Source organism: Orcinus orca, chromosome 2 (genome assembly GCF_937001465.1).
Source record: "Orcinus orca chromosome 2, mOrcOrc1.1, whole genome shotgun sequence".
NCBI lineage: Eukaryota > Metazoa > Chordata > Mammalia > Artiodactyla > Delphinidae > Orcinus > Orcinus orca.
Window position 1 is genome coordinate 100,898,988 of NC_064560.1, and position 23,163 is coordinate 100,922,150.

The 23,163-nt window shown below is 43.6% G+C and overlaps 1 protein-coding gene across 2 annotated transcripts in view; it reads right to left on the reverse strand.

Annotated features, from left to right (window-relative positions):
* The window catches only part of CGNL1 (cingulin like 1), a 158,180-nt gene that overhangs the window by 57,896 nt on the left and 77,121 nt on the right, over positions 1-23,163 (reverse strand). The gene's annotated exons all lie outside the window — the stretch shown is intronic.

A 23,163-nucleotide genomic window follows, 5' to 3' on the forward strand; every position in this document is an offset into this window, starting at 1 on the left:
GGCAGGCGGATTCTTAACCACTGCACCACCTGGGGAGCCCCAGTTTTCCTTAGTTTTTAATGCCCTTTTTCTGTTCCAGAATCCCAGCTTGGATATCACATTATATTTAGTCACCCTGTCTCCTCAGGTTCCTCTTGGCTGTGACTTTCCTTGGTTTTGAAGACCTTGACAGGTTGAAGAGAACTTGTCAGGCATTTTGTTGAATGTCCCTCTATTGGGGTTTTTCTGATATTTTTCCTCACGATTAGACTGGGGCTGTGGGTTTTGGGGAAGAAGACCACAGAGGTAATGTGCCTTTCTCATGATGTCATATCAAGGGTCTATGCTATCCGTGTGATTAATCACTGACGATGCTGACCTCGATCCCCTGGCTGAAGTAGGGTTTGTCAGGTTTCTCCACGGACCCAAAAACAGTTACTCATTTCTTCCCCTCTTTCCAAACTGTACTCTGTGGAAGGAAGTCACTGCGTGCAGCCCACACTTAAAAACTGGGGAGTTAAATTCTACCTCCTTGAAAGCAAACCACCTTTATAAATTATTTGGAATTCTTCTGTAAGAGAGACTTGTCTATACTTCCCTTTTGTTTATTTATTCAATCATTTGTTTGTATCAGTATGGACCCACAGTTGTTTATTTTATATTTCGGGTTAATCCAATACTCCTTTATTTTATTGCTCAAATTGTTCCAGCTTTGGCCACTGGAAGCTCTCTCAATTGCAATGTGTGTGCATGTGTGTATTTCTTTTGAGTGTTTCCTTACTTTCTGGCACTTCCAGGTGTGTGTGTGTATATATATATATATATATATATATATATATATTTTTTTTTTTTTTTTTTTTTTTTTTTTGATACGCGGGCCTCTCACTGTTGTGGCCTCTCCCATTGCGGAGCACAGGCTCCAGACACGCAGGCTCAGTGGCCATGGCTCACGGGCCTAACCACTCCGCGGCATGTGGGATCTTCCCGGACCAGGGCACAAACCCGTGTCCCCTGCATCGGCAGGCGGACTCTCAACCACTGCGCCACCAGGGAAGCCCCAGGTATATTTTTATAACATGGTTATTAAATAGCAAAGTCTGACCATGCTGACAACATCTTCAATACACAAGCATCACAGAACGCAGAACTTTAACGTAAGAGAGGATCCGAGAGGTTGTTAATCCAGCCCTGCTTTGATGGAGGAGAGAGCTGAGGGTGTGGTTGAAAGAGGGTGCCTGAGGTCACATAGCTTTTCAGTAACAGAGCCATTATGAGGAACCCCTGATTTCTATTGCTTAAACTCATTTCCTTTTTCTCACTATTCAAGTATCTGTTGTTGCCCGTGTGTGAAAGCCCAGTCTCTAAATCTCTTCAGGTGGTCAAGTGACCTCAGTAAGGTTGCATGCAGAGCAGGGTCAAAATGTGTTTATGCTACCTCCACACATTCAGGGAAGATGACACCATTTTTATTTTCTGCAACCAATCTCATTTTCCTCTCAATCTCTCACCCACTTGGGATAGCAGTAACCCTAACTTGAACTTCGCAGGTAGCAGTATCTCAGTCCCTTCTGCTTTGAATCGTCTCTTGAGGGTAAGCATTCTAATTCCCTAATGTCCAGGCCTCACTACCAAACTTGAAGTCTGGGGAAGTTGTATGGTAAGGGGCTTGGAAAGCACACCTGAACAGAGACAGAACAGTGCTAAGACCATTCAATGGGGCAAGAAACGTCTCTTCAAGAAATGGTGCTGGTGATTGGAGTTTGGCATTAGCAGATGCAAACTATTATATATAAAATGGATAAACAACAAGGTCCTACTGTATAGCACAGGGAACTATATTCAATATTCTGTGATAAACCATAATGGAAAAGAATATGAAAAACAATGTGTGTATACTGATTCCCTTTGCGGTACAGCAGAAATTAACACAACATTGTAAATCAACAATACATCAATAAAATTAATTTAAAAAAAAAAGAAATGGTCCTGGGACAACTGCTATCTAAATGCAAAAGAATGACATTGGACCTCTACCTCACACCATAGTCAAGAATTAACTCACAATGGATCACAGAGTTAAATTTAACAGATAAAACTATAAAAACTATGAAACTAAAACTATTGAATTCTTAGAAAAATAAGTCATCATAATGCTGGTTTGGGCAATGGTTTCTTAGATATGACACACATAACGAAAAAAATACATAAACTCCTGGACATCACGTGCTTCCAAGGACAGCATCAAGAAAGCAAAAGGGCAAGCCACAGAATGGGAGAAACATTTTGCAAAATATATATGTGATAAGAGACTGGTGTCTAGACTATATGAAAAACTGTTACAACACAATCAAAAGACAACCCAATTTAAAAAATGAGCGAAGGAGCTGAATAGATAGTTCTCCAAAGAAAATATACAAAGGGCCAATAAGCACATGAAAAGATGCTTAATATCATTAGCCATCAGGGAAATGCAAATCAAAACCACAGGAAATACCATTTCACACCACTAGGATGGCTATACTCAAGAAGATAAATAGCAACAAGTGATGAGGAGGATGTACATTGCTGGTGGGAATGTAAAGTGGTGCAACCATCTTAAAAATGAGTTTGTCAATTCTTCAGACAATTAAACATAGAGTACTATAAGATGCAGAGATTCTACCCTAAATAAATGAAAACATCTGCCCAGAGCAAACTTATTCATTTCATATGCTCTGAAGCTACATCCAAAGATTACAGAGTACTGGAGACATTTTTTGAGAAAGGCTATCTTAAAGCTTTTTTTTCTCCCACCTAGCATACCTGGTAGTGTCTGAACTTGTACCCAACTCTATTTCATCTCGCAGAAGACATGACCTCTAATTCTAGATCTGCACGTTATATGAGAAGTAAAGAGGCAGGAAAGGCAAGATTCTCAATAACGGCACTATCTACAAAGCTAGCAACTGAAGACAGCTCTAATCATCCAGTCCCATATACATATCGGCCTCAACCTCAGTCCTTTTTTAAAAAAGAAAACAACGTAGGCTTCCCTGGTTGGCGCAGTGGTTGAAAGTCCGCCTGCCAATGCAGGGGACACGGGTTCGTGCCCCGGTCCGGGAGGATCCCACATGCCGCGGAGCGGCTGGGCCCGTGAGCCATGGCTGCTGAGCCTGCGCGTCCGGAGCCTGTGCTCCACAACAGCAGAGGCCACAGCACTGAGAGGACAGCGTACCACAAAAAAATAAATAAATAAATAAATAAATAAAACAACGTGAATGAAAAGAAAATCCAAGTATATAGATTTATCTGGTAACAGCCAGTGACACATTATTACCAATATCAGAGAACACCAAACCCTCAGATTTCCTAAAAATACTGTGGGAAAAAATATATATTCTAACCCAGTAGTCCACATGTTCCCATTATCACTTTTGCCCAGATAAACAAAAATAAACCAACTCTCCTCTTTAATAACTTTTTCTTGGCTCTGCATACCTGAAAATAAGTAATGTTGGCTCGAGGTAAAACAAGCAAAGAAGGTTATAAACTCAGGAAGAGAAAGGAAAAAAGTTGACGTTTTGGAACCCATTTACCATCTTGGAAAAACTCATTCCCCAAGGAGAAGTGGTCTTGATCTTTACAATAAATATGAATTTGCAAAGTCAGCTCCTTTTCCCCAAAATACACACATACAGTAGAGTATCTGATCTTAGTCTTTTCTACCTGCTGTGCAATTAGAATTTAGTGTGAATGTGCTGATAGAAAGACTTTTAAGCCTGTGTGCCCACTAAAAAGCTTCCTTCCACTAAAAGCCTGCGTTGATCAGGAATGCAAGTTGAACTGGATTGGGAAAAATAACACCAAAGAAGTGAGCTATCTCCACAGTACCTCAAGCATGGCTGGCAGGGCCAGGCCTACAACTGCTGTAATGTCAGTCAGAAGTTCTAGAACACATCCTTTCAATGGGAACATAAAAAAGGATACATGTACCCCAATGTTCATTGCAGCACTATTTACAATAGTCAAGACATGGAAGCAACCTAAATGTCCATCGACAGCTGAATGGATAAAGAAGATGTGGTACATATATACAATGGAATATTACTCAGCCATAAAAAAAGAATGAAATAATGCCATTTGTAGCAACATGGATGGACCTGGAGATTATCAGATTAAGTGAAGTAAGTCAGACACAGAAAGACAAATATTATATGATATCACTTATATGTGGAATCTTAAAAAAAAATGACATAAATGAACTTATTTACAAAACAGAAACAGATCCACAGAATGAACTTAGAGAATAAACTTATGGTTAGCAGGGGAAAGGGACAGATTAGGAGTTTGGGACTGACATGTACACAGTACTATACTTAAAATAGATAACCAACAAGGATCTACTGTAAAAAAAAATAAATAAAATAATAATAAAAAATTTAAATAATAAAAATATTTAAATAATAAATAATATTTAAATAATAAAAAAATTAAAAAATTTTTTAAAATAAAAATAATTTTTTTAAGAATTAAAAAAAAATTAGGGCAGAATTCAAATGGCCTCCTCCTTAGGATCATTTAACTATTGCAAATGCCCACTGGGGTCAACCAAAATTGGTAGCTCCAGCCCAGCCTCTCTCTTGCGCCAGAGACCTCTCCTTGGATATAACAAACACCCCTCAAATGCAACACAGTCAGATTTTTTTTTTTTTTTCATTTGCAGTACGTGGGCCTCTCACTGTTGTGGCCTCTCCCATTGTGGAGCACAGGCTCCGGACGCGCAGGCTCAGCGGCCATGGCTCACGGGCCCAGCCGCTCTGCGGCATGCAGGGATCCTCCCGGACCGGGGCACGAACCCGTGTCCCCTGCATCGGCAGGTGGACTCTCAACCACTGCGCCACCAGGGAAGCCCAAGACAGTCAGATTTTATGTAAATAAAATTGTCCTCATCCACTCACCACTCTGCCAAGACCTGGACCTCCTCTGGATCTCTCAGTGCCTCCAATATTCATCCCATCATTTGGTGTAAATATCTGAAGGTCACTCTTAACAACCTGTTCTCACCCATTCAATCAAACCATGGCTGTGAGCAGGGACTCCAGTTTAAGGACTTAGATGGCAGCAGTGGGACAGAGGAGTGGGCAGATTTACTAGAGAGGTAGGATCCACTAGACGTGGTGACAAGCACAGTTTACTTCTTCCAGAAGAGCCCAACGCCTGTCTTGCTTTGCAAGACTGTGCCTCCCTCGTCATCACTATTCGTTATTCCCCTTCCTCTCCTCTCCCTTCACTACCTTCTCCCTGACCCTTTGCAATGTATCATTCCCATTTCCACAGAGAGAAACAGAGTCATGGGACTCTACAGTTTGCTTTACATATTTCTGACAGGTAACTTAGTACAGGAGAGGTGGAGAAACTTGACCTGGGCCAACTTCCTTGGCCATGTCTGGTGGCCAAGCCCTGTAGGAGACAAAGTTTCAGACTTCAGCACAGTTGAGACGAACCCAATCCCAGAGAATCAGGAAAGCAGCTGATTCAACAAGGTCACCACCTCGGCCTGTCTAAGTAGCCTGGGCCCTGGTCCTGACTCACCCTCACTTCTGATTCCAGTCCCCTGACTCAGCTGCTCATGAATTTGAATTCCTGGCTCTCCTGACTCTGGCCTGGTTTGCCAAGTTACCTTGGCAGGCCCTTTGATTTCTCTAGAAGGAGAATACTAGACTATTAGGAGAGCTTAGTGAGGCTGGGGCACCAGAAGAGACAGCAGGTGGCTAAACCTCTATTAAACCATTGTCCAGGGGGCTGTGCTGTTGCCATTAAAGAATATGGGGCTGCTCTATACACATCCACATAAAAAGATGCTCCAAATACACCGTGAGAGAGGAAAAACATGTGCTGTCAAAACTATGCTCCAAAACATATATTTATATCTTCTCCTACCTTATGCTCTTATGCGTTGTCCAAATTATTTTAAAGCAAGCCTTTTCTATCACTCCTTTTTACTAAAACAACCATAAAACAGGAAAAAAAATCCACAAAATTACTATTTGAATGGGACAAAACCCTCAGTGGCAAATAATCTGATACTTCCCTTATCCTCAACCGCTTACTTATAACATGCAAATATAATTGGATTTGTAAACCACTAAAAAGGATGCATTCTCATTTTGTAGATGATGTAACTAAGGTTGGGGATGGTGAAATATCTTGTCCAACTAGGAACAATCTTTCTACTGCCCAAGAAAAAAATCATTTATTTTTATCCATGAGATTGATCTGTATTTACCATTTTAAAATCCTTTTCTAATAAAATATACATTCTTTTCAAGAACTCAGGGAATATTTACCAAGACAAACTATATTCTGAGCCATAAAACAAACCTCAACATATTTAAAAGAACTGAAATTATATAGAGTGTGTTCTCTGACCACAGTGGAATCCAACTAGAAATCAATAAAAGAAAGATAACAGGAAAATATCCAAACACTTAGAAATTAAACAACATACTGCTACATAATCTATGGGTCAAAAAAAAAAAAAACAAAAAAAGCCTCAAGGAAAACAAAAAAGAATACATTGACCTGAATGAGAATTAAAATACAACATATCAAAATTCTTGGGACACAGCTAAATCAGTGCTGCAAAAGAATTTCATAGCAGTAAACAGTCACATTAGAAAGGAGGAAAAGTCTGAATTCAATAATATAAGCTGCCACCTTAAGAACCTGGAAAAAACCAAGCCATGTACAATGCAGGAAATGAGGACACGCTAAATAAATCTGGAGTGTTCCCAAAAAAACCAAAGAAACAAAGAAAACAATCAAACCTGGAAAAGGAAGAGTATTATAAACTCAAAGCAAGCAAAAGGAAGAAAATAATAAAGGTAAAAACAAATCAATGAAATTGAAAACATAAGAACAATAGGGAAAAAAATAAATGAAACAAAAAGCTGATTCTTTTAAAAGATCAATAAGATTGACAAACCTCTGGCAAAACTGACAAAGAAAAAAAGATAAAATATAAATTACCAATATCAAGAATGAAATAGGGGATTATCACTACAGCCCCTGCAAGCATCTATAAGATGATCAAGGAATACTACAAACAACTCTACACACATAAATTTGACGCTTAGATGAAATGGACCAATTCTTCAAAAAGTGCAAACTACCACAACATACCTAATATGAAATAGATAATTTGAATAGTCTCATAACTATTAAGGAAACTGAATTCAAAATTTAAAACTCAAAAATGAAATTTCCAGGCCTTGATAGTCTCACTGGAGAATTCTACCAAATGTTTAAAGAAGAATAAACATGAATTCTACACAATCTCTTCCAGAAAACAGAAGAGTAAGAAATACCTCTCAATTTATTTGATGAAGTGAATATCACCCTGATACCAAAACCAGAAAAGACAGTACCAAAAAAAAAAGAAAGAACAAATATCTCTCTTGAATACAGACACAAAAATGCTTAACGAAGTATTAACAAATTGAATTCAACAACATATAAAAAGAATTATACTCTAGGACCAAGTGGAGTTAATTTCAGGGATACAAGGCTGGTTCAATATTTGAAAATCAGAAGAAAAATCACATGATCATATCAACAGAGGCAGAAAAAAGGCATTTACTAAAATTCAACACCTGTTCATGATTCAAAAGCAAACAAACAACAACAAAAAAAATCCCAGAAAACTATGACTACAGGGAAACATCCTCAACTTGATAAAGGTCATCTACAACTATATAACTAACATTATAATTAATGGTAAAAGAGTGAATGCTTGCCTCCTAAAATTGGGAACAAGGTAAAGATGCCCACCCTCACCACTCCTATTCAACATAGTGCTGGCAGTTCTACCCAGCATAGTCAGGCAGGAAAAAGAAGTAAAATGCATATAGATCCAAAAGGAAAAAGATAAAAGTATCCCTATTTGCAGATGACACGGCTGTCTATGTAGAAAACCCCAAGGACTCTACCAAAAAAATATTTTACAACTAATAACATACTATTGATCAATATGACAATGTCTCGATATAAACAGAAGGCTTTTAAAGTACTGTTCATCAAGGAGTGATTTGGAGGGAACAATAGGAAATCTCCAATGACGTATCAAAGAAAGTTGGTTTCAAGAGGAAGGAAGATGGCCCCAAGCCAGCTGGTAGGAGCAACAAGGTCCTAGACCCAAGAAGCCATGCCACAAGCTCACAGATGGGTCACTGGGAACCTAGACTGTGTCTGTCTCCTCTTTAAAAGGTTGTATAAATTCTCAGCTAGGGTAGACAATGTTTTTAAATGAATACTGGTTTCATTCTCATGGATGGGACCTAAGTCATTTAAATTCTTCTTTTGATATCTTTCCAAGAGTCTCTTCAAACTCCTGCCCAAAGACCAGAAGAGACAGCTACAATTTATGGGACTATGGTCCTACTTTCCACAGACTAACAAATGACATTTGCAGCTCTTTTAAACATTAAATCCACTGCATATTTTCATACCTATGCTCAATGCTATTGACAGAGAGTCCCTAGAAACAGGAGGCATAAAGATTCCATATCTCAGGTGACAAAAGTTTGTTTATCCTCTTCTAGCTTCTCACATTTCACATTTTATTTAAAAAGTCATTTATTTAGTAACCATGCATTTCTAATATTGCCATAAAACCAACACTGGCTTCTCTTTATCTGGGAAAACTGAGAGCCAACACCCCTGGAGCAGAACTCCCACCTGGCATGACACATAGCTCACAGCTTCTCCTCCATCCTCTGCTGGCCCGCTCTTGTGCCTCTCGGAACCATCCTTCCCCCCCTTACCCTCTGGATCTGTGGCTCAAACTCCAGACTCTTCTGTCTTTCATCTCTGGATGCTTCCAGCTTCCCCACTTCCTATCCTACCGCCCCCCACCTGTGCATCTTTTCTCTCTCCCGCCTTCACTGCACCTCACCACGCCCGTCACACTTCCAACTACGACTGTCCTCCTTGCCTGCTTCTCATGCCGATTTCCTCTGCAGCTGGGTACTGGTCTCCAGCCCCAGCCCTTTCTTCTAGCTCCTGCCCTTCCTCTTCCACCTCTCCTTTTGCTGACTTGCTCTGCTTTTCGGTCTCATTCCCCACACACTCCCATCTTGGGCCAGCTGTTTTCCCCAAAAGTACACATCTACTTAGAGAGCATGTATTTGATGGCTGGATAAAAATGCCGGTGTACTAGAAAAGCAGAAACCTAGAAACCCTATGCTGGAACCATCTCTAAATCACTGCACTTTCCTACAGGCCCGAGGGAGGAGGACGGCAGCTAGACGTCCACAGCACTCTGCGGCTCTTGACAGGGAAATGACTGCGTTCCCACTTCCGAGAGCAATAACACAAGCCCACTGCACATCTAACACAGCATTTAGGTAACTCACCCGTAAGGAGAGTCCACCTTTGGGTTACCACGTATTTGTTAGCAGCCTAGGCTTATCCAATAGTTAACTAGGGCTTTTAATCTAGCTATCTCCATTTCCCTGAGGCTGGTTTCATTTCAGGGAAGGGAGAGAACAGATTCTACAGGGAGAGGCGCCCACTTCCCCAAACTGAAGAACCTTCTAGAAGCAGCAGTGCTGTTGACTTTACACTAGGAAGTTTAATCAGTCTAACCTTCTCCCAGCACCAGAGGTAAAAGATTCCGAACTGCTCAAGAAAAGGGGCTATGAATTTAAGATAGAAGGCCTGGGGGTGGGGTAGGGAGCCCTCTTCACCTGCCACACCCACTAAGCCCAGATTTGTTCTACTGCCTCTCCTACAGGCCTTCTCCATCAATGTGGCTTTTGTCCTCCTGCCACGATGAGCAGCTCCACATAAAGCCAGGCCCCCTGACCTTGGGTGACATATTTGTCTCATGAACACTGTGAATACGGTGAGCAAACAGTTCTCCACTCCAGATGCAAACAGGACCAGATGCACGCGAATGCCAACTGTAAACTCAGAGACAGGACTAACCTCTCAACAAGAAGTTACTTCCCTGTCATATTATCCTGTTAGTTAAATGCCACGCCAGGCTCTGACTAATTTCTACCAGAGTTTCGTCAAGGTCAACATCGGTGGCTGCAGAGAGGTACAGTAAATTATTAACCCTGGTTCTCCACTGGGCCTGAGTCAGCTGCAGAGTTCACCGCCTCCCAGCCACGTTTTCTCCCCAGTTCAGCAGCAGGAAGTTCACGGTACACAGCACAGGCGTCTGCTTCTGCCTTGAGGGTCTCTAAGACAGGTATGGGAAATGGCAGTGAGTTGGCACTCCAAGGGACTGTCCACAACAGGAATGGTAGAAGGAAGCCCAGCAGGCAGGGTAGGTGCTTGGCTTCCTGAGGTCTCAGAAACCAAGTATGGAAGAAGCAGTGGGAATCTTCTCAGACAAGGTCACAGGCTTAGAGCCATGACAGAAAAATGCCTCACCAGGCAGAGAGGACCCTGTAGATCAGGAAGCACAAGGGATTCAAACACCATACCCCTCCTTGGGGCTTGGCACACGCTGGACTCAAGTTCAGGGTCATATTTATAAACGCAACTGGCTCAAAAGCCTCTCCATGTGGACTCTCCAGAACAAGCCCACTGCCCACGTTCCAGAGCCTATTGCTCTTGCAGAGCTCTTGCTCCAAAGCCATGAAGAACTCAGGGTTTTCCAACTAAATGTGCAGGCTTCTAAGTCTTCCCTACGTTGTCATCTAGCCAACATTTTCCCTGGTGCAGAACAGACATCTTTAGGTGCTTGGACAATTCAGGGATGGAAAAGACAAGGCTTTCACATCCTCCTATGCCGTATCTGCCCAGATGCTTTCATGTCCTCTCTACTGCCACCTCTTCTGGGCTCTGTCATTTATTTATATTTATTTATACATTTATATATTTATTTATATTTATTTATCCCCAGCCTTGTTCCAGCAAGTCTCTGAAGCACATCCAGCCCATCCCATTTTTCTAACTGTAAGTGGACTTAGAGTTTCCCTAAAACCAGACACAGCCAGTATTTCTTCTCTCTGGACCACACACTTGAGACACATGTGCAGAAATTTAACAAAGAAAAAGAGGGTAAGTGTTAAAAGGAGAAATATGCACACTTGGCCATCTTCTCCCCTTCGTCTGTAAGTCCCCAAGGGCAAGATTCATCCATGACTTTGGAATGTCCTAGGAAAAGAACAGTCCTCTCCCTTGTCCCCTCTCCCACCCAACTCCTACTTACTGCTGACAAAACAACACTGCTTTACCCTTTACTGTGAAAACTGCTGCAATCACCCTGTAGAACAAACACCTTGCGCTTTATTTTGTCTTTCATGAAACCAACCTAGTAACGCTGGCTCACACAAGTTCTATTCCCTAGTGATCACTGGGGCAGGAGGAGCTTTCCATTACATCTGCCGCTGACTGTTCTTACACACATTTCCAGAGTCCTAACATGTGCTCACCACGAACACATGACTTAATCTGTAGCTCCAAACTCACTAAACCACATGTGCAGAGGCCACCTACTACTCTAACGGTTTCCACTGCAATGCATCTGCCACTAACATGCTAAACCCATTTGTATCCATTCAGTAACTAAAATATGGAAAGCACTCAAAAATATTTGAATGAATACGTACATGAACACACAAACAAATCTATTAACTGCCTAGGGTAAAACTATGGATGGTACAAAAATGAGTAAGGAAAATGGCTACCCCTAAAGTCTCAGGAGAGAACAATCCCAAGGTCCCATGCTCCAGCTTATGACATTCCCTCCAGCTGAATGCCCGAAATCACCTCACTACTCTCACTGCTCCCAAGACTCAGTTCAAGCCTCATTCCCTCTGAGGGACTTTTCCTGGCCTGACTAATTGGAACAAAATCATTGCTTTTTGTATTTCCGCTTTACATGCTGTATAAAAGCCTCTCCAAACCTGGATGCCATCGTTTCACGTGCCAAACTGGCGGCATCAACTTTGTCTCGGGACAGCAGCAGAGACCATCCTGTCCATCTCTGAAGCCCCAGGCTTCGTACCATGTGCATGAGCTGAGTGAATCAACAACTATAGGCAAAGCAAACCACAAAAAACGCTACAGGAGGGGCAAAGGCTCTGGGGATCTCAAAGAGAAAGGACAGCAGCTGCTGGACCACAGGAAGAAGAGGACATGTGAGCTCAGCCTTGAAGGACAGGCAGAATTTTAACCGCAGAGACCAAGGCACAGGGGGTACTGAAGGACTTTAGAGATTAGACAGCTAATCTGAGCAGAGAGACAGAGGAAAGAAGGCAGAGGGACTGCCCAGGGGACACAGGGAGAAGTCTAGGAGGAGGACACAGGAGAGCAAGTCAGAAGACACAGCCTGAGACCAGAATATGTACAATCCTGGGAGACAGGCGCTGTTAGTATTATTTTCCCAACTGAGAGAAGAGGATATGGTGGATCACAGATGAGGTTTGCCAACAATATTCTGCTTGCCAACTATGCTTAAGGTCACGCAGCAGTCATTGTATAAAAAGAAAAGAATACACACACACACAAAAACATATACACGCACTTGTATACATAGATTCCAGTTTCTCAACAGAAATACATGGCGGGGGCTGGGAAACTGTCCCGCGCATTGTAGGACATGTGGCAGCACCCCTGGCCTCCACCCACTACGTGCCAGTAGCATCCCCCCAGTTACAACAACCAAAAATGTCTGCAGACACCACCAGTTCCCCCAGAGACAGTGGGCAGAATCACTCCTGGCTGACAACCACCGGTTCCCCCAGAGACAGTAGGCAGAATCTCTCCTGGCTGACAACCACCAGTGCAGATTATCTCCCAAAGAACATACAAGGGGACTGCAGGAATTGGGAGGAAGAGGAAGAAATGGTATTTTGCCAAGTGGTGCACAGAAATTCAATTTTTTTTTTTTTTTGCCGCACTGCACGGCATGCAGGATCCTAGTTCCCTGACCAGGGATCAAACCCGTGCCCCCTACAGTGGAAGTGCGAAGTCCTAACCACCGGACAGCCAGGGAACTCCCCAGAAATTCAACTGTAAAAAAAATTATGTGCAGCATTACTCCATAAAATGAAATACAGTACCCCACAAAAGGATCTCCCTGCCAGTAAGCAGTGGAGACAAGGCCCACATCTTCTGACGCAAGCCTCTACCCTGTCTACGGTACCACACTGGACTCGCGATGGAAGGGGACTACAAAGCAAAGGCCCAGAGGTGGCAAGCGTGTGGGGACAGGGCACACATCTCTACCAAGGAATGGGGAACCGCGCTGTGTGGCTGACACTGGGCTCATCATGGACAACAGTGAGGACCAGAGCTGAAAAGGCAGGTGGGAGGCAGCTCATGCAGGGCTGTAACTGTAACTGGAGGGAAGCCATCAGGACTTGCTGGGAGTGGGGGGCGGACCAGAGGGTGGCCAACCCACAACAGGGCGGGTATGGTCTGAAGGGGCCAAACCAGGAGAGGAAGCAGGGAGACGGCTGCTGAAACCATCCAAGCTGAAGATAACGAGGCCTGAACCGGGATGGCGGCCGTGGGAAAAAAGATCTGAGGATGGAAGTGATGCCCATGGACACAGACACACAGACCTGGGTAGCAGATGGAAGGTGAAGGCCAAAGCTGAGACAGGGGCCCCGAAGGACAAAAAGGAAACATACACCACTAAACCCATGGTTTCCTCTGAGACTGCCTAGGGAAGGCACAGATCAGTACCCCTATTTCACTATACATGGGATAGATTGAGGTAGTATAAAAGGTTTTAGATGCCGTTTTTAAAAAGTTTTCCTCTCACCCCTTCCCCCTACTTGTCCCCAAAGGCAATCACTATCGCTCTGCGTCCCTCCTGAGATAGTCTATACATGCACAAGCATATATGCATATGCCCTGATTTCTGGTTTGTTTTTGATAATAAAAATAGTACCCGTTTAAAACAAAGGAAACAAAAACCAGGAAGGACTAGGAGTCTTCTATGAAGTCAATAAAAGCAAAGCCAAATTTAGAACGCTTCCCTCTCAAACTATGCTTGTGTTCTTTTTAACCTTTGCACATTCTGATTCATGCAGAAAGAGAACACTTACTGAGCACTCTGCAAGGTGCTGGTGATACAAAGGATAAGATGGTCCCTCCTTCAAAATGGGGAGAATGACATATCACCTAACAGGTATAGTCCAGCAAAACAAGGACTAGACCAAGGGTATGGCAGGATACTATGGCTCTGCTGGAGTCAGGGGCTATAAGGAAATGTGGCATAAGAGAGATGGCTTTGTCAAAATGCTGTATTAGTCAGCTATTACTGCATAACAAATTACCCCAAAACTCAGCAGCCAAAAGTAATAGTAAACATTTATTAACTCACAGAGTTTCTGAAGGTAAGGAATCTAGAAGTGACTTTGGTAGTTCTGGCTCAGGGTCTCTGATGAGATTGGCCCAAGATGTTGGCCAAGGCTGCAGTCATCTGAAGGCTTGAGTGAGGCTGGAGGATCCACTTCTGAGATGGTGCATTCAAATGGCTACTGACAGGAGGCCTCAGTCCTTCATCACATGGGACTTTCCACAGGCTACTTGAGGGCCCTCATAACATGGCAGTTGGCTTTCCCCAGAGCAAGCAATTGAAGAGGAAGCAAGGAAGAAGCTAAAATGATGTCTTTTATCTAGCCTTGGAAGTCACACTCCACCATTCTCTACTGGTCACACAGAGCGCCCTATCCAACCTGGGAAGGGCCTACAAAGGAGAAAGATTCCCAGGAAGCATAGATCACTGGGCAGGGGAGCAGGTCATCTCAGAAGCTGGCTACCATAAAAGCCCTATAAGCCCTGACTTACTTTGACCTTATAAATATTTCTGTTTCCACACTACTTCTTATCTAATGGACTTAGAGCTTATGACATCCTCCATTTTCTGCTTAGAGTGATCAAATAATACTGCCAAGTTTTTCCACCAAGTAGAAATCTACTTAGTGATCTTGGCAAGTCTTTAGAAAAATATTCATCAGGCAGAATTCAGAGGGTCAGAAAGAATACAGCAGATCAGAAAAAATACAACACAGACTGAGTAGGATTTCTGATAACAAAATTAATGCAGTTTTCCTTTCACATGTTAAAGATTCAACTATTTGCAATATTATAGTGGCTGCAATCATCCTTGGCTATTTAAAATAGCCCGTCTGCTTACACTGCCCAGTTCTGTGGGCATATCCACACCTGGAAATGCACCTGGTTCCTGGCTCTCAGTGAGTGACCACCACTCCTGCCTCGCTCACACTTTTGGACTCAGTTATACACCACTCAGTGGGTGGTGTCCACGGATGGTTCGGAGATCTCAGAACGTTTGTTCCATTTGGGGAGACAGGCAAGCACCTTACTAGGTTATTCTCTCTACTTCTATAAGTGTCTAAAGGTATTTCTAGCACTAAGACACTGTAACAGCCTTGTTAGAAAACAAAACTTTCCTCCTACAAACCTCACCACCAACAGACCATGCTTTCCCCTTCATCCATGATCCCTACCCACCCTCCCCTCACCAACTCACTCACAGACACAGTTTACTAATTCAGGGAACCAATGATCAGCAAAGAGAAAAGTGTCACAAACAAAATGGGATGCCCCTCAGCCATAAAAAAAGATCAAAATAATGCCATTTGCAGCAACATGGATGCAACTGGAGACTATCATACTAAGTGAAGTAAGTCAGACAGAGAAAGACAACATACCATATGATATCACCTATATGTGGAACCTAAAATATGGCAGAAATGAACCTATCTACGAAACAGAAACAGACTCACAGACATAGAGAACAGACTTGTGGCTGCCAAGGGGGAGGGGGGAAGGGAAGGGATGGACTGGGAGTTTGGGGTTAGTAGATGCAAACTATTATGTTTAGAATGGATAAACAATAAGGTCCTACTGTATAGCACAGGGAACTATATCCAATCTCCTGGGATAAACCATAATGGAAAAGAATATAAAAAAAGAATGTATATACGTGTATAACTGAGTCACTTTGCTGGGCAGCAGAAATCAGCACAACATTGTAAATCAACTTCACTTCAATAAAAAAGTTTTTAATTTTTTCAAGAAAATGGGACCCTCTATGACCCCAACTCCCTTCCCCTCTGCCCTTCAGCAGAGAGAGAGGCCTCATTAAAAATGGAAATAGATTGCTGAAGAGACCCCAGAGAGCTCATGCCTCCATCTAAAGTGGCAGCATGAATACGTCATCCCAGGGCAACGTCCTTACTTGTAAAGATCAGAGCAGACTCTTTGCCACAGAAGGAATCTGCTCTGCTTGTGTTACACACACACACACACACACACACACACACACACAACAAAATCCTTAAGACGCACACAGGCTGCATGAGCTGGTCCCTACTCTGCTCTCCACTTCCTCTCACTCCAGACTTCCCGTGGTCCTTCACAGCCCAGCCTCACTGGCCTTCATTCAACACCTTGAACAGACTGCACCCCCTCCTTCCACCAAGCCCTGTGCACATGCTGTTTCCTCTGCCTGGAACATTCTGTGAGGTTTTTTTAACCCTAGTTAATTCCCATTCATCCTTCAGATCTCCATCCTCATTTTGCTTGAGGAAGCTTCCCGTCCCTCCCTCCATTTCAAAGCGCTTATCACAACTGAATTACACATTTACACACATGACTGGCTGAACTCTGTCCGTCTCACCCCTCTTACCCATTTTATCCCCACAACCCAGCACAGTGCCTGGCCCACATGAAATGCTGGAATGGATACTTGCCCAATTAATGAATGACTATGAATGAACTACTTATTGACAGAGAGTCCAAATACTGTATCAACCATCCATTCCCAACGGTGACGCGTTGATGCTGACTAGTGGTCGCCCAATCTTCTGCGTTATTTATGCCTCGTCCTCTGGGCATTCCTCATACAGGTGGGAAACGGGCAAGAGCTGTCCCCCCTCCCACAGGCGGGCTTAAAGCCTATGTCAGATGCAGCACAGACAGTGTGACTCGCAGACCAGGCTGTTCTGCTATTCCTCCTGAGGCCAGGACAAGGCTTTTGTACTCCTTCTCCACCAAGTTTCCACACTTTCTCTTCACACTCCATGTGAATTCACTGTGATTTTCTGGGTCATCCGAGTGCTTTGGGCAACCTGAAAGCCGTGCTGCCACCTCCTCTCTCCCAGGAGCTACAGGAAAACGCCCTCCTACTCAACCGACACTTATGAGGCCTCAAGGGAGTGTCATTAAAACAAAGCGAGAGAGAGGCATGGACATATATACACTACCAAATGTAAGGTAGATAGCTAGTGGGAAGCAGCCGCATAGCACAGGGAGATCAGCTCGGTGCTTTGTGACCGCCTGGAGGGGTGGGATAGGGAGGGTGGGAGGGAGGGAGATGCAAGAGGGAAGAGATATGGGACCATATGTATATGTATAACTGATTCACTTTGTTATAAAGCAGAAACTAACACACCATTGTAAAGCAATTATACTCCAATAAAGATGTTAAAAAAAAAAAAAAACCTGCCGAAGGCTGGCCTCTCTGTGTGAGGATCCTTTCTCCTGCACTGTGACACTCCCCACAGAACGGCAGCAGCTAAATCTGCTCCCTTGCAGTTAGGCGAGAGACCCGAAGGAGAGCTCCCTGGAGGCTGTCATCCTAGCGGGAAAGAGGCCTTCCCCATAAATATTCACTTCATGAGGTCCTACCCCTCCAGAAACCTTCCCTATAACTGGGACCTAATTGATTTTTTAAATAAATGAAGTCTACTTTAACTCATCCCTCAGGTCAACGTTCTTTCTTTGTCTTGCATTTAGACTATTTAAACTTTCTAGCAATTCTAAATGTTAACTCTGAGTTTATGAAGAGGAGTTGGGTACAAAGCCAGCAGGTTCAAGATGGGATACTGTTCAGAAACTCTCAGAGAGGTCTTGGAAAGGAATTATCGTTTTCATGTCTAATTCTCCAGTATTTGGTACGCAAAAGACACGTAGGGCGTCAAGTTACAGAACAGATGTGCTGGTTCTCTCCTGAACGCTGCCCTCGGACGCCAGAAGCCCTTCCTGATCTCCTGCCCTGCATGTGCCTCAACCACAGCACCTAGAACTTCATTCTCATCTTATTTGCACATTTCTCCCCACAAGGCTACAAAAAGATCTTCCAAGCTAGAAACCATGGTTTGCCTGCCTTGTATCCTCAGTGACTGGCAGTGGTAAAACACACTCAAAAAAAAAACACTAGAAACCATGGTTTGCCTGCCTTGTATCCTCAGTGACTGGCAGTGGTAAAACACACTCAAATATCTGATGGAAAATGAATGGGCATGTCAGGGACTCTTACTCAGTCTTCTACACCCACAGCAAGTGACTTTGGCAGCTCCGATCAAACACCAGGAGTGAACTGTTGGGATGTCCCGTTTACTGTTCACCAAGGCCCATAAGAGATTTACCAGGACCCATGCACCTGGGATCAGAGACACAGCAGGGACGGGGCATGTCTGGGGCTTTGATGGAAGGTTCAAAACGAACACCCTAGGATGCCACACCAGGCCTCTTTATTCAGGTACATTTTAATTAGTACAGAATGCAGAAGAGTGATGTAATTATGAAGCGCCAGCTCTGGGGGGAAAAAACTAGAGAGGAAAAAAAAGTGAAAAGTAGAACTTTTTAAACCTTGAATGTTTCCCATGTTACTTTTGCCGACGGAGGGACCTGAGCCACTCTAGGCACACTCGAATCTGCAGAAAAGGGACATTTTCCTGTGGGCACCTGATGACAAACCTGCCGCTTCCCCCGCTCTCAACAGCTGTCATTCAGAGTAACTTGATTACGTGAAGTTAAAGAGCTGAGGAAATAAGGATGTTTTACAGTTTCCCCGGCTAACGTGCCTCCACCGGAGAAGACAGAAATGAGATTTCACACTGAATTAGCCTTCTCTTAAGGAAGGCAATTCCATTGATCCTGAGATTAGCACTGGGTTTACCATCTGACCCTCTGCCGACCTTATGCTTTGAAAAGAAATTGTTCACAGATTGGTAGCCGAGAGGGAAGGAACAATCTACAGATGCTATGAGAAAGGAGCACAAGAGCACGTATTCATTTTTACAAGACTGAGCGACATTTCCAAATTATCAGGTGAAACACACACATAAGGGCATAATCTAAGGACAGTTTTGGAGGGGAAAAGAAAAGTTTCAACATCACTGAATTTGAATAAAATTTCTCTAAGGGTTATAGAGAATACAAAATGTGGCTGTAACGTGAGAAAGAATTTACACTATAAAGAGCAGAACAATATAAAACCACACAGACTCAACGTATAAGTATGTAATATAAAAACGGGCTGCTTTTACAAGTTTCTCAAATGTTTCACTAATTAAGCCAAATACAACGCTTTTCCCCTTGCTTTTCTGTTACTGATCCTGGCTGCTTCTCTTCAGGTCTCTGCATCTGTGTCCTCCTCTTCTTCCCCCTATCCTAAGCCTGCCTTCTCCTCTCTTCTATTGCTCCATAAGGCTCCAGCCCAAACACACATCTCACCTTCCCACCTAACAAGGTGTTGCTTATGCTGTACTCGGTACCCCAACTGTCCTCAGCCTCCATGCTCACATGTCCAAATACCACTCACCTCTCACAGCTCCCTCCATGAAATCTTTCCTGGTTTCCACCAGCACAAGCCATCTCCTATAGCTTCACTTGGGGCATTTACTCTTTCCTACTCTGTAATCAGCAATACCAGGCCCCTGGAAACTGTCAAGTCCAAGAAGCAAGCTCTTAGAGGAGCTGGAATTTGAGCTGGGCCTACTCTCTGAGAAATCTGAAAATGCTGACCACCATCTACACTTCTCTCTTGCTCAAGAACTGGGGACAGGGAGGAGTAGGGATGAAAAGAAGACGCTAACAGCTATGGACAGTCTTCATTTCACTCCCAGATGACAGTCATGCACATCCCCACTGACTGTCCATTTCTGCACGTGGATCCCAGCCACTGCCACAGACCCAAGGAGAAAGAGGACATTTCCTTTTCAAAACTGGAAAGAGTATAAAAGAACATAACATAGAAAAAAAGTATGTTATGGAACAACGTTCTATCTATCACACAGTCTTTTCAAAGACTGTGGGATAGACAGAATCCTCTTTCTAACAATGTAAAGACCCCTCCTTCTGTGGGGAGGGAACTGAAGCAGCTCACTTAATGCCCTGAACTACCACCGCTCTGAGGGGAAGTGACGTTCATTCTGCTGCACGAGGACACCCCACACCATCAGGGCGCTCATGAATTCTCCTCTGTTGAGCAATCAATCTGTTCTTTAAAAGGTGTGGCTGTCTGGGTCTACGAAAACCACTTTTACAGAGTATCTGTTTGGAATACCTATAAAAACATTCTTAATATAATGTGACAGTTTTCACCAAATGTTCTAGTAATTTAAAACTTTTAGTGCTCAAGCTCAGGCCAGAATGAAATATTTGCTATTTGACAATGATAAAATAGCACTGTAGGGATTTTTGGCCCTGATTCAGTAGCAAAAATTAGAAAAACTGATGCTAGGAGGTTGGGCTGCCTCCAAAGACTTACCAAGGAAATAAACTTTTTAAATAAACTTTTTAATATAAAGCAGTTCCTTAAAGAAATGTCAGCTTTTAGTCACAGTGGTGGGTGAGTCCCTCCCCTGAGGCAGGAAAAGGCTAAAGGCCAGTGTACAGGACTTCCCTAGTGGCGCAGTGGTTAAGAATCCGCCTGCCAGTGCAGGGGACACGGGTTCGAGCCCTGGTCCGGGAAGATCTCACATGCCACAGAGCAACTAAGCCCGTGCGCCACAACTACTGAGCCCGTGCGCCAAAACTACTGAGCCCGTGCACCACAACTACTGAGCCCGTGTGCCACAACTACTGAAGCCCCCGTGCCTAGAGCCCGTGCTCCACAACGAGAAGCCACCGCAATGAGAAGCCCGTGCACCACAACGAAGAGTAGCCCCCACTCACCACAACTAGAGAAAGCCCGCATGTAGCAATGAAGACCCAGTGCAGCCAAAAATTATTTAATTAATTTTTTAAAAAAAGAACTTTGGAAAATATATCTCTTATGAAAAAATTTTTAAAATTAAAAAAAAAATAAAGGCCAGTGTAAAATTTAAGAAACTCTTTACTAAATTAAAAAATTATATTTAGGGCTTCCCTGGTGGTGCAGTGGTTGAGAGTCCGCCTGCCAATGCAGGGGACACGGGTTCGTGCCCCGGTCTGGGAAGATTCCACATGCCACGGAGCGGCTGGGCCCGTGAGCCATGGCTGTTGAGCCTGCGCGTCCGGAGCCTGTGCTCCGCAACGGGAGAGGCCACAACAGTGAGAGGCCCACGTACCGGAAAAAAAAAAAAAAAAAGGCAGCATCTGTCCATTACATTGACATAATTTTTTTCCATTAAATATGATTCTGCCACATTTGTTTGGAAAACACCTTCAGAAGCAAAAGCTAACAAGGTATAAAAAAAAACAATCAGGATCCTCTTTAAGAAACTGCAGGGAAATGCAAAAGGCAGGCAGAGGGTCTTCCCTGGTGGCGCAGTGGTTGAGTCCGCCTGCCGATGCAGGGGACACGGGTTCGTGCCCCGGTCCGGAAAGATCCCACATGCCGCGGAGCGGCTGGGCCCGTGAGCCATGGCCGCTGGGCCTGTGCGTCTGGAGCCTGTGCTCTGCAACGGGAGAGGCCACAACAGTGAGAGGCCCGTGTACCGCAAAAAACAAACAAACAAACAAAAAAAACAAAAACAAGGCAGAGAAATAGAGTTTCCTAAAAGATCTCCCATGTCATCACTGGAGAAAATTCAACAGGAACCACACACCAGGCACTGAAAATCCAGTTAAGAGGGGAACTGATCCTCCGCTTACTTGCACTCATCAGATGCGGCACAGATGTGACTGTGTCAGACACTGTGCTAGGGACAGCCACAAGGCGACAAAGGGCACACACTGTCGACTACAAATGGCTTGTCGCTGGTCTGTGTGATTCTTTTTTGTCTAATTTGAAGCAATGCATAAATGTCAGGAGATCTCAAAATGCATTAGCCAAGCTTCGCAGGTGGCACAGTGGTTAAGAAACCACCTGCCAATGCAGGGCACACGGGTTCGAGCCCTGGTCCGGGAAGATCCCACATGCCATGGAGCAACTAAGCCTGTGCACCACAACTACTGAGCCTGCATGCCACAACTACTGAAGCCCATGCGCCTAGAGCCCGTGCTCTGCAACGAGAAGCCACCACAATGAGAAGCCCACACCTCACAACGAAGAGTAGCCCCCCTCGTCGCAACTAGAGAAAAGCCTGTGCGCAGCAACGAAAATGCAACGCAGCCAAAAATAAATAAAATTTAAAAACAACAACAAAAATGCAGTAGCCTAAGTCTTTACAGATTATCTCATTTCCATACAACAAAGATCCTCTTTCGCCTACCATGATTCCCTTCCCCACTTGTAACATGTGACAGCAGAGGACCTAGAAACTTCCAATAAAATCTCCTTCATCCCGTGTGTGGCATAAGTTTAATTTTCCTTACCGTCAAATTACTATAAACTTGCCAAACACCATCCTCAACTACCCTTCAATGAATAAACCATGTTAACTCAACCTTTGACATAAGGTCTGAAGATGATAAAGACATGATGGGTCCAAAGGAAAATTATTTTACTCAGCAGCCTGTTGGCATGTCCCCCATGAAGCAACAGCACATAAAGGCCAAGAGAAAGGACACCAGGCTCCTGCACAGAAAGGAAATCAGACGGAAAAAAGAGACATGTCCCTGCAAAGCAACGAAAATTAAATCAGTTTCGCTTTTCTCCCCCAAACTAAACCAAACCTTAAAAAAACTAAGATAGGCAAATCAACTTTTTTTTAACTGTCTGTTATAATAACCCCAGGCAGACTATTTCCCAAATGTTTTATTGTTAGACAACAAACCCATCTTTCACTTCTTGTCATTTGCAATTACCATGCTGTAACTGAAAATCAGTGAGTCACTATGCAGCACAGGAGAGAGGGCCTACCAGCTCTGAGCTGTCACTGTAATCATCACAGAATAAACAAACAATATCAAGAGTTCTTTCTTCATCATCTTTAACCTATATATTGCAAAGACTCTAAACAATTTATACTCTGTAATTCCCCTCTTTCCCTAAAGATGGCATGGTATTTCACAACATTTTCCCCTTCATTTTCCCCTTTTCTTTAACAGCCCACGTGA